Below are 13,387 nucleotides of genomic sequence, written 5' to 3' on the forward strand. Positions count from 1 at the left end.
CTGGTGTGAAAGCAATAAGAAAAATTATTTTAAACTCCCCTTTCATGTTACCCTGTTCTATAAAAACAGTAAGAGATGATTTGGTTAGAAAAAACTGAAAGAACTAATGATCTTTACTTGATTTCCCCCAACAATAATTCACATTCTAGTCTCTCTATTTCCCTAATCTAACAAACCAAGGTTATATTGGCGTTCACTACATTTTCAGTGTGAACAAATACACCTAAAAAATCAGCAAATACTATAAACAGGTTTCCCTTATTGTTTTGTTGATTATCTAAACTTGAGAAAGTGATGGAAAAATATTAACACAGATTATATTTAAAAGTATGCTGTGCATTTTTTTTTTCTGGAGAGTCAGTTGTTAAATATTTATGAAACCTACTACTTGCTTTTCTATTAGAATCCCTAAAATTTATCATGCTATTTTGCATAGATAGGTGCTTACTTCATAGTTTTCATTTATTTATTCATCTTCATGAACATCAAAAGGAAATTATTTGACCTGTGTCAAATAAAGCAAGGAACTTCTATTCCCCTCAGTCATTTCCCATCCCCTTAATCCTCTTCCTTTTTGTTTCAAAAGGAGATATATGAAGTATGGAAAGGTTAGAGAAATACACACATACATACATACATACATACATATATACATACACATTTCTTAAAAAGTTCTTTCATTAGGCTTCTTTTGGTTGCCATTCATTCTTTTCATTACTATAGCAATAAGACTGGTGAAACATTGATATATGCATTGTTTATTCACTAGCACTTTATAACTTTCTGATTATACTGCTCTGTCACTGCATTCTATCCAAGGCCTGCTGGAAACATGGTTTGAAGTTTTAAAGTACCAAGATATATATTGAAAGTACAATGCTGTCAATGTCCCCATGTTCCCCAGGTATCATTTTTATTTCCAAGAGAATGTAGCATTATTAGAAGCGTTGCCCTGGAAACAGGACATCAAACCAAAGTTCTTATCACCCATCTCTGGCATTCTCAAGTTATGCATTAAGAATCCCATGGCAGTTTTTCGAAACAGGATGACCTCAGTGTCTCAGTGAACATTCCCTCTCTTGGAGAGCTACTGCTGTGTATTCAATGACTGCTGAATTTGCCTACAGGTAATACACTCCATGTGTTTAATCATTTGTATGCCAGCTGCATAATTTAGTGTTGAAATCCAAAGTTTTGCACAATTCCATTCTCAGGAACTACAGGTTGAGAGTTTGAAAAATTGACTCAATCATTCATCCTCCTATGGTAAGCAAACAGAGGTCTCTTTAGTTGCCTTTACCCAGATTTTTTTTTTAGTGTGGCTTCTTTATGCTATGCTATCTTGAGCTTCATTCTCAGGACACAAAGATTCATTAAAAAGGATGCCTACTTTCAAATAAATGTGTCTTCTTACAAAGGCTAGGGATAATAATGGTCTGGGTGAAAATTTTTAGATTAAAAACAAATTTTCTTTTTGACACCATGTTTTTAGATTTAAAATTAATTCTTTTTTCCTAAAAAATATTTTATATGGGATATCTTCATTTAATTTTTTTTCTACCAATGGACAATCTGCTTGTTTGAATGTTAATATTTCTAAAAGTCCAGAGGTGGGTGAAAGTTGTTTTTTAAGACTACATACCAGATATTTTAAGTGATTATTTTTATAATTTTTAGATTCAGTTCTCTGACATAACTCAAAGATGGAAATGACTCTATTAGTATTTATCAAAATAGAAATAGAATTTTGAAACCTTCTGGAGTAAATGATCTTTTAAAATGGGTTAGGCACAAATATATCAGGTGGAAGGGAGGGTATCTTTGATCTTCAGAATTAGGGGACAGCAAGTATTACCAAAACAACAGATGTTCCAAATGAATCTCACTTCGTTGGATTTTAACTAAATCAGCAAGCAAGCTTAGGTATTCAATTGTTTCTGTTTTAGAACAATTATTTTCACAAAACAAACATATGTTTAACAAATGTTAACATAAGCTACTCTTTTATTTGGAAATGACATCTAGGTCAATATAAAAATCTTAAATTTCAAGCTTTATATACTTCCTATCTCTTACTCAAAAGGAAATGCAAATTTTCTTTTTTTCCCTAATTTACAAATATTTTTCTCAATGTAGAATGAATCCCAAGAAAGCAAATATCCTTTTTACACTTAAAGTATCTTTTTATGAGCTTTTCAGTAAATGTTTGATGAATCCAAGGTAGAAGTCATTTCCATAAGTGCTTATTTCTAAAAATTTAGCATGGTTGACATATTACAAGGAAATGATTGCTAGATGTCTAGGGAATGGCCAATTCCTTTTTAATAATTAAGGTTTTATTTTGCTTCTAAAATTATTATCTTAGTATTCAGTTGGAAATTATGATCCATTAATGATCTATCTTTTGGTTTTTTATATATGCCACCTTGAAGTTATTTTGATAAAAGTTATAAAATTTTAAAAAGTAAAAAAAAAAGAAATGATTTCTTTCTTTAAAATGGTTTTAATCCTTGTTTTATAAGAGTAATATGTAACACTTACTATTTGTGTGTAATTAATGAGTCAAACTCCTTAAAACTGTATAATCTTTCAAATAGAGTACATATGATATCAAATGAAATATGTGTAAAAGCACAACACAGTTCTTGGCATATAGTCAATTATTCCCTTCCCCACATGCCTCCTATATTTTATTGTATTTTAAATTTTGCCTTTTTAAAAGTCTTCTTTTATGCCTTCCTTTGTTCTTCATAGATCAGTTTTATAGTTGGACTACAGCTTGTTCCCACTTTTCATTTCAATGATTTTAATAGAACTAAGAACTATCCCATAAGCCATTTCAACCATAGGTGTCTGACAATTTATTTCAGCTAATTCAAATGATTAGATCCATCTAATCCTGGGCAACTACACCATTCCATGGAGACATTTTCTACTTACCCTCAAAAATATAATACTCAAGTTAAAATTCCATTATAGGAAACTTCTAATTTAAGGGAGGAAAATGAATTAACAAATTTCAAAAATGTGTTTACACTGTTATGAAAGTCATACTATTCTAAAGCAAATAGCACTTTCAGGTAAACAAGATACCAGTGTATTCTTCCTTATGCAATAAATCTGTTTCAATATTTCATGTAAACAATTTTAAATAAATAATATTTTAAAAGGCAGTAGGAAAGAAAACAATTTAAATCTTTGCAATTATGCATCTGCCAGTTAAGTAAAGTATAGTTTGATAAGGTCAATAATTACTTTCTCCAGTTTATCTTTAGTATAAATTTGGACTTTCATAATCAAAGATTATTTAAAGCCAAGTGTAAAAGTGTTACTAAAGGAACTATAAATACAGATGAGTATCTTTTTATATTTATGTTATGAGGCTGTTGATTAAATGAAAATTACTTTTTTAAAAGAGGGAAAAAGATACCAGAATAAGTTGCTAAACACTGAGAGTCATGTTTTCTTTTTTTATTTTCTTACATTGGAGGAGTATCATTGAAATATTTAAAGTAAATAGTGTCTTTTTCACATTTTAAGTATTCTAATAGCATAGTAACCTTGAAGACAATGATTTTTCACACCTCAATATTTATTGCACACTTTTAAAAATAGAAATATATTAAATGAAACTCTATTCCAAAATCTCATTTTACAAATGGAGAAACTAAGGTCTCATTTCAGTAAATACTGATCAAAAGTCTACTATATTTTTGGGTTTTTCTAGGTACTGAGAATACAAAGATGAACTTGAAACAATTTCTGCCTTTAAAAAACTTACATTGCATGGAATAAATATGCAAAATATATACAAAGTATGACCAATGTAAATGAGGAAAGAAGAAAAAAAGGACAGATGAATAATTTTCCTGGGATCAGACAAGTTCTGATATTGCTTTAGCTAATATTTGAAGGAAATTTGAGTTTCTAAGAGGTAGAGTAAAGGAAGGAGAGGAGTCCAAGCATGGAGAAAAGGTCCAGATATCATAGATTTAATGATCTATTTGAAGATTAACAAGTAGGGAATTTTTGCTAGCTGCACTATAGCTTATGAACTGGATTAATGTGTCATGTATCTGGAAAGTTAGACAAGAGCCAAATTGGAAAGTGCTTTGAATGTCAAATATAGGAGTTTGTATTTTACCCCAGAGACAAAAAAGAGCCAGTGGAGATATTTAAAGTAAGGAGATCAGTTAACTGAGAAGTTATTGCAACAGTTTTAGGTGAGAAGAGATAAAAGTCTGAATCTAAGTACTGGCTAAGTGAATAGAAAATAGAAGATGAACATAAGAGGTTTAAAAAAAAAAAACTTAGCAAGTAATTGGGTAAGGGGATATTGAAGGGAGGAGAAATTTAGGTTATCTTAGATTAACAACATGAGTAACCAGAAAAAAATTATTATACCCTCAATAGAAATAGGGTAGTTAGGAAAAGAAATAGATTTTGAGAAAAAGTTAATGAATTCTATTTTTGACATGTTAAGTTCAACATGAATACAATGGCACATAGAAATGTCCACAGATGATATGGGATTAGAGCTCAGGAAAGAGAATAAGAATGAATATACATTCTGATTGAGGGACTGGGACAGAATTCAAATTTAGATCTCCTGATTTCTTAGGAAGTGCTCTTCCCAATTCATTGCACTACAATTTAATATTTTAATATAACAAATTTATTGTAAGTCATGGCGATTCTTAAATTGGAGTTAAAATGTGTGATAAAATGGTTAGAGTCAGAGTACCTGGACCAAATTGCAGCTCAGCTATTATACTATCTGTATAAAACTGGACAAATCACTTTCCCTCTATGAACCTATTTCTTCATCAGTATGATGAAGATTTTGAACTTTATCACTTCTTCTAGCTCTAAATCTTAGTGGAAGTGGAAAAGAGTTTATTTATATCCTATAATGCATTGTTTGTATAATGTTATTGGGTGTTTCTTCTTGAGTCATTTTTTCCACTTGCAATTCTCTATATAAATTCTTCTAAAATCAATTACCGCTCCCCCTACTGCAAAAGCATGGGCCCTATGCATCCAGATGTAGTAAAACAGGGTTAAGGAGGAAGACTGGAAATAATATTCCTCAGAGCTGGATTCATTCCTCCATATATTTGTAGTGCTGGAAGATGTTCAAAGGATTTTCTGTTATTAGGAATACACACAAGTTGCTTCTTATTAGTCAGGAATGTTTCTTTTCTTGGGCCAACTTCTTTTTCCCCACATTTACTGTATATTCTACCCACCCTTGAGGTGTCTAGGTGAATCTGAAGAACCTTCAGGTAGGAAGTTAAAGGTGTTGAAAGCATTAAGACCAGGAAGTTTGCTAAAAGTGAAGCAAATATTTTCCTAGGCACATGTAGACATTTACAAAGACAAGAGAAAACACCAGTTGTCAGACAGCTGAATATAAACCAGATACACTGAATTTCTTATTGCTTGTGAATATGTACACATGTATATATTTGTATAAGTGTTTATTCACATGTATATATGTTTAGGTATATATTAAGCATATATGTGCATACAAGTATCTGATTATGTATGCCTTTATGACTTTCCCTCTATAGACTAGCTTGCTTAAACTATCAAGGTTTTTTAAGCTATCAAGATATTTTCTTACCAGCAGGTCTGGAATTCTCAAAAATGGACCTTAACCATGTGGTTAGGATTCAAATGCTCTCAAGCAAATGCTCTCAATGTCTTAGAGGTAACTTTGCTGCAGGAACTACTCATCATTTTACCTCCTGAGCTCCCACCTGTATGCTTCCAATTTACACAAAATCAATCACAGTAACACTATTAACCTAAATATAAAACATATACTTAATGAGGCAAAAGCAAGAATAATAACTTCATAGTGACTTAATATAAAGTAAATGCAGAAATAATCAAAGTGTAACAATACACATATAAACTAAGGTCACATTGTCTCACCAATATACATAGTAACTATATGGAAGAGTAAGCACAACCTTATTAAAAAATAAAAAAAAGGAGGAAGATAAGAAAAACTCATGCTTGCACTAATTCACAACACTGCCTAATAAATACTCTTATTGTTTTAGGCTACAGTCTTTTTTTAGCATAAGATAAATTCGTCTTCACAAATTATTGTTATATTACCTCATTTTGGCTCCCAATAAAGCAAAGGCAGGACTTCTGTTCTTCCCTAACTGATTCCCTATCTCATTCACCATGGGGGTTATTCCAAAACAGCTCTTCCTTCCTCAAGCTCCCAAGCTATTTTTTCCTCCATCTCTCTCAGCCTAGCCTATTAAAAAAAAAAAAAAAAAAAAAAGGGAGGTCAGTCAACATTAGTTCCTCTTATTATCTTCTTTAAATCTCAAAATCCTTTGAAATCATTCCCCAGTCTTTCATTTCCCCCAGTCCCTATCAAAGAGCTTTTTCTTTGCCAAGATTATACCCTTTAAATATATACTTGATTCCGCTGTCTTTTTCAGCATATTATATTCTCAATCAACCCCTCTTTCTCAAATCTTTAAACTCCTTCATCAATTGATTCCTTCTCTAACATTCCCTATTAACTGGCTTCTTCTGTGCTTTCTTTGAATACACCCAAGTTTTTCTTTCATATTTCAAATAGCCTTACTAGATTTTACCAATCCCTCAAACTATGTTTTATATATCACTCCTTCTTTCAGTCAAACTCCTTTTAAAAAATGTTTTCTATACTTACTTTGTCAATTGCCTCTCTTTGAAATCATCAAGAATTTAATGGCCAAATCTAATGATCCTTTGTCCAAATTAATCTCAATCTACATGCTGCATTTGACATACTTGACTACATACTTGTCTTGGATATTCTCTCCTCTCTGGATTAGTATAAGCTTGCTTTATTCTTGCTCATTTCTTATCCTCCTTAATCTTCTACAATACCTTCTACCTTTTCATGTTGCCCAAGTAATTGACTTTTTTGGTAATTTAATTTGCTCACATAGGTTTAACTCTCATTTCTACGCTGATGACTACCATGTCAATATATCCTACATATATCCAATCAGTTGCCTAATGTTCCTGTTTCTAATTTCACATTAACTTCTGAGGCCTTTTCTCCATTCATATAGTTAATACCATAATCTAACCCTTATCACCTTTTATCTCACTTATTTCAACAGCATCAAAATTAGTTTCTCTGTTCCTAATCTCTCACAACTTTATTCAATCCTTCATATCACTACCAAAATCATTTTTCTTACGCATAGAAGTGAACACATAACTTCCCTACTCAATTCTAAATGACTTCCCATTACCTCTGAAAGCAAATAGACACCTCAGTTTATTTCTCAAATCCTAAACAAACTCTAAATTATCTTTTCATAGTCACTAAATATTACTCCTACTCCAGTACTCTATGATCTAGCCATCTGCTATTCTCTCTGTTTCATACTCATGACACTATTTCTTTATTCTATGCCTAAGGACTAGCAATCCCTCATCTAGAATATATTCATTCCAGAGCTCTAACTCAGCATCTCTCTTCTTTTCCGATACAGATTAAGAAGGTTCTGCTACATGAAGTTTTTCCTTGTTCTCTCAACTGCTCTCTCTCCAAATATTTTTTATTCCTCTATTTTGTATATATCTACATTTATGGTATATAAAGAGAGGAGGAAGGGAATGAGCACTTGTATAGCACCTATTATGTTCCAGACACTGTGCTTTTTGCAATAATACATAATTTACATAATACACAATTTACATAAGTGCTAAGTGCTTTTTACAAATATCTCATTTAATCCTTTCATCAGCCACAATAAGTATTATAATTAGCTCCATTATACTTAGGCAAACAATAAAGTGACTTGCCCAAGTGTATGTGTGTGTGTGTGTGTGTGTGTGTGTGTGTGTATACACTTGTTATGTCTCTCACTTTAATGTAAATTCCTTGTGATGAGGATTTTTTCACTCTTTAAGTTTTCATCTCCAGAACCTAATACAATAGTTGGAATATAGTAGATACTTAATAACTATGTAGTCATTTAATTCTGGTGCTTATACCTGGATGATTCAGACCACACTCATTGTTGTTTCCTAATCCATAAAAAATTGGAGCTCTTGATCTCTACCTTCTGTTTAAAGGTTTCTTAAACTTTTTCTACTCTACTCCTTTTCACCCCTGAAATTTTTACATCACCTCAAGTGCATAGGTATATAAAATAGGTATAAAAATCAAACATTTATTGATAATCAATCATATTTTATAATCCCCATAGTGTCATTAGTCCCCAAATGGGGGTATAAACCACAGGTTAAGAAGCTGGGGGTTGAATAATATTATGAAAAATGATTGTTCCCATTTATTTCCTTAATCTAATCTCTTCCCAATTCCATTTTTACATCTTTGTTATTGCTCTATGAACATAGAATATCTATAGAATACTAAGGACTTAAAACTTTTGCTTAAAACCTTTTTTAACCACATTTTACAGTAAGTAGTAGTAGTAGTAGTAGTAGCAGCAGCAGCAGCAGCAGCAGCAGCAGCAGCAATAGCAGTAGTAGTAGTAATCCTTTTGAGGGCTGTTATATAAATCAAAATGAATTCTTATTGACTTAAGCTTATACCATAAGCTTTATTGTTAGATTCCTTCTAATCCTCTCCTTTTACAAAATAGAAAACTGAATCCCAAAGAAGAGTAGATAACTTGGCTGAGGTCCTACAGGTTGCAACAGAACCATATAAATATATGTATGTGCATATTATGCCTGTGTGTACATGTGTATGCATGTATATATATGAATAAACACCCATTATGATAAAATAATTCTATATACATATCTATATTGTGTATTCATATATGTATTATGTAAGTTCTAAGCATTTATAATCCAAATGATAGTTAAATAGAGGCAGCAAAACTGATTAGAAACAGAAAGAAGTAGGTGTTTTTTTGGTTGTTGTTTTGGTTTTTTCTCCTATTCTTAACTATAACTCTTTGGTGATTTCCTTATTTTAGGTGTCAACAATAAACACTGTAAATAAATGCTCTATTACTATCCACATGATTTCAAGAGAACACTAGGAAGGCCCCGAGTATGTCATGTGGATCTTTTGTGACAAATTTATGGGAGAACATGGATGAATGTGGCATAAGTTTGGGAGGAATGGAGGAATTACCATTCGCATTATAAATGTACAAACAGCATATATATGTATAATCATACATACACATGATGTACATATAAATGTCTCAAGTGGAATAGTTGGGATTTTATATTAAGGCTTTCTGACTCCAAATCCAGCCCTTTTTGCACTTTGCCATACTGCCTTCCAATAGAAGTATCTCATTTGTGCTGACTATCTCTTTTATAAACTCTATCATATGATAGAAGAGAATAGCACTATAAAGTAATTCATAAACACATGAATTTGTATACACAACAGGTTGTCAAGTTAAATCAAAACATCCCACATAAGTATAAAAATACAATTTGCCTGTAAAGTTAGCGTTCATCTTATCCCCCAAATAATAATGTTATAATGGAGCTCCATTTTATACTGGTTGAGCTTTAACTTTTGAATAGCACTAACAGCAGTGCTGTTACTAATTTAGTTTTGATCAAAGAGTCAAATAAAGGATCATGAATACTAGGCATTAGAAAACAAGGCCTTGGGCTAGTTATTTTCTGCATCTTGTTTTCTTCAGCTCTGTAATGGCACATGTGCGGGCTTACCTCACTTTAAATAAATCCAATATAATAAACCTAACAGAAAATCCTTATTTCCAATAAAAAGATAAGTTTGGAAGTGATTCCTTAATTTTCAAAATGATCTTTCACTTCAGAAATATATCACATAGAATACATTTAAACATCTTAAAATATAATATGATTTATTGAAATCAAATTTATGCAACTTTTCAGGAATATGATTGACTAAAGTGGGGCCAAATTAAAATGTTGATTTATTTGACCTCTTTGATGCTTGAAATACATCAATATGTCAATGAACTTGACTTCAACTTCCTCCAACAAGCAAGCTACAGCCCATCTCTTACTTATGAACCTACATATTTGATTGTTTTCCAGGGATATTAAGTGGTGAGTATCAGAGATGGGATGCCAAGAATGGTCTATCACAAACTGTTTTCAAATTAATACGATTACACATACGTGAACTATTTAAATTTTGGAAATCATTTTGCCAACATATGAGACCACAGGCAAATCACTTAAATTCTCAATGCCCTAAGCAATTTTCTTAGACTATATACTGCAAATAAATTGTCTAGCTATCATGATTTAATTATCCTTTGGATAGCTAATGCTTAGAACACCCACTGAAGCCTTTATTTTAACTATGCAGACCCAAGTGTAAGCATTTGCCATTCAAATGATAGAGACACCAAAACTGGGTAGGAAAAAAAGAAATAGGATTTTCCTTTTCTGTTGGTCTTAACTATCATTCTTGGCCATTTACCTGTTTTAGGGTGTTAATGAAGCACCTTAGAGATAACCAGTAAGCATAGTTAAAGTTCCACTTCTATTTATAAAATATTAAAAGAACTTAAGGAAAATCCTTAGCATAACTTATAGATCTTCTGTGGAAAATGTATGAACTTAACATGGAAGAATGTTTCAAAGATAGGGATGCATGGAGAAGTTACAATGTCTTTCATTGTAAAGAATATGTTGATAAGACAGTTCAGAAGTCCATTAATTTTCAGAAATATATAATACTATATATTTTTTAATCTGCTTAGTTAAAAAAAATTCAACATAGGTAGTATGATTTCTTATATTTTAATTTTGTGGGATATTACATATACTTGTATATTTGTATATATTTTTTGTATTTGCATATTTGTACTATATATTAGAGAGAGGCTTATTAAATATATTCTGTCATGGGAAAACCATATCTTTTGATAATTACTTTGATAATTATAGGCCTGAATCACAAAGCTCTAATTTAAGTTTCTAGAGGGCATGATCTGTGCTACTATTTCAGAGATGTACACATTTTAAAATCTTTAACATTTTTGGAGGGCATTTAACATAACCCCTCATTTAACAGGTGAGAAACTTAGGTACAGAAGTGATGTATATCTTGCCCATAATTATATAACTAGTTAGTAGCAGATAATAAAAGAAATAAGGTCTTCTAACTCAATTAGGCAGTGAGTTGACAAGTATTTATTAAACTCCTGCAAAGTTCCAGATACTTTACTAAGCAGGCAATTGAGTGGTCTTTCTGTTATACCATAGTTTTCTCTCAGAATTTACTTCATGACAAGCCTCGGAATTAATGCTTGACTGGGAAAAAACCCACAAATAATCACCAACAGAAGATATCCTTGAAATTCACCAGAGAAGGTCTGTGTTTGCTTGGGGGAAGGAACGAACAGACTGAGCACAGATTAAGGGCAGGCATCGAGAGCAAGGCAGGCAGCTCACCAGGGGGGAGAAGGGGGGGGTGCGATCTCTTCCGTTTCTGTGAAAAACCACTTTTACACCAGTGTAGATGTTCTGTCTTGGCAGCAAGCCAGGAGCAGCAGAGAGGGTGTAAACACTGGAGGTGAAGAATAAAACCCCAGAAAGCTAGCATCTCTTGGAACCGGCCAACCCCACCCCCACCCAGAGTGACTCAGCTTGTTCTTAGAGCCTCAGAGCCCAGATGCAGCGCAGCCATCACTGTCCTGCTAGTGCCTCACTGCTGTCTCCCACAGTCTGTAGAGAAATCCCGGTAACAACATCTAGCCCCATCCCCCTCAGAAACAGACCAATTGTTTCTCTTGTCAATTTGTTTTCTTCAATTCTGCTCTGAAAAAATGAACAAAAAATGTAAAAGGGCTCTAACCATTGACAGCTTCCGTATGGATAGAGAGCAGACTTCAAACTCTGAGAGACTAAAAGCAGACTGTCTCCAGAAGAAGCCCCTAAGCGGGATATGATCTGCTCCTCAATACACAAGATTCTCATAGATGAAATCAAAAAGGCTCTCACAAGAGAGCTAGAAGAGAAATGGAAAAAGGAAAGGGAAGCTTGGCAAGAGAGTCTGAAGAAGTCATCTATAGTGGATAAAGAGATCAAATCATTGAGAAATAAAATTAGTAAGTATGAAAAAGAAAAAAAGGCTCTCTAAAAAATAAAATTGATGAAATGGAAAAAAATTCCATAGAAGAAAAAAATTCACTTAAAAACTCAATTGGACAATTACAAAAAGATATAAAACAGTGAGTGAAGAAAATACATCATTGAAAATTAGAATCGAACAAGTAGAAATAAATGACTCAAGGAGAAACCAAGAAGTAGTCAAGCAAAACCAGAAAAATGAAACAATGGAAAAGAATGTCAAGTACCTTCTTGGGAAGACAACAGACCTGGAAAACAGATCCAGGAGAGACAATTTGAGAATAATCAGACTCCCTGAAAAATGTGAGGAAAAAAAGAGCCTGGACACTATTTTCCAGGAAATTATCCAAGAGAACTGCCCAGACGTTTTGGGAACAGAGGGTAAAATAGACATTGAAAAAATTCATTGATCACCCACTGAAAGGGACTCTAAAACCAAAACACCAAGAAATATAGTGGCCAAGTTCAAGAATCATCAGATGAAGGGAAAAATACTGGAAGCTGCTAGAAAAAAGCAATTCAGATATGGAGGAGCCACAATAAGGATAACCCAGGATCTAGCAGCATCCACATTAAAAGAACGAAGGGCCTGGAATATGATATTCCAAAAGGCTAAGGAACTTGGTATGCAGCCAAGAATAACTTACTCAGCAAAAATGAGCATCGCTTTCCAGGGAAGAAGATGGACATTTAATGAAATAAATGAATTCCATCTATTCTTGATGAAAAAATCAGATCTACACAAAATTTTTGGTCTTCAAATACAGAACTCAAGAGATTTCTAAAAAGGTAAAAAGAAATCTTGAGAACTATATTTCTGCCATAAAGATATGTAAAGAACACATGTATAATTTGTCCTAGAAACTAGAGGTGGAAAGGAAATAATATCATAAAAAAGTTTAAAGTGGTGGTACTACATCTCATTAATAGGAAAAGGTAACCTATTACATCTGAGAGAAAGAAAGGAGGGGGATGAACATAGTGTGTATCAATAGACATATTCGATTTATGGTGAAACTTCTTCCACTTCATTGAAAAGTGGGAGGGAAAGAGTAAGCTAAGGGGAAGGGAATACAGAAAATGTGAGGAAAAGGGGTAAAATAGGAAGAGGAACTTTAAGGTGGGGGAGAGATACTAAAAAGGGAGGGCTGTGAAAAGCAAGTGGTGCTCACAAGTTTAATACTGGGGAGGGGGGTAAGAGGGAAGGAAAGGAGAAAAGCATAAGCAGGGGTTAACAGGATGACAAGCAATATAGAATGAGTCATTCTAACCATAAATGTGAATGGGG

The sequence above is a fragment of the Sminthopsis crassicaudata genome, chromosome 1 (genome assembly GCF_048593235.1).
Source record: "Sminthopsis crassicaudata isolate SCR6 chromosome 1, ASM4859323v1, whole genome shotgun sequence".
Taxonomy (NCBI): domain Eukaryota; kingdom Metazoa; phylum Chordata; class Mammalia; order Dasyuromorphia; family Dasyuridae; genus Sminthopsis; species Sminthopsis crassicaudata.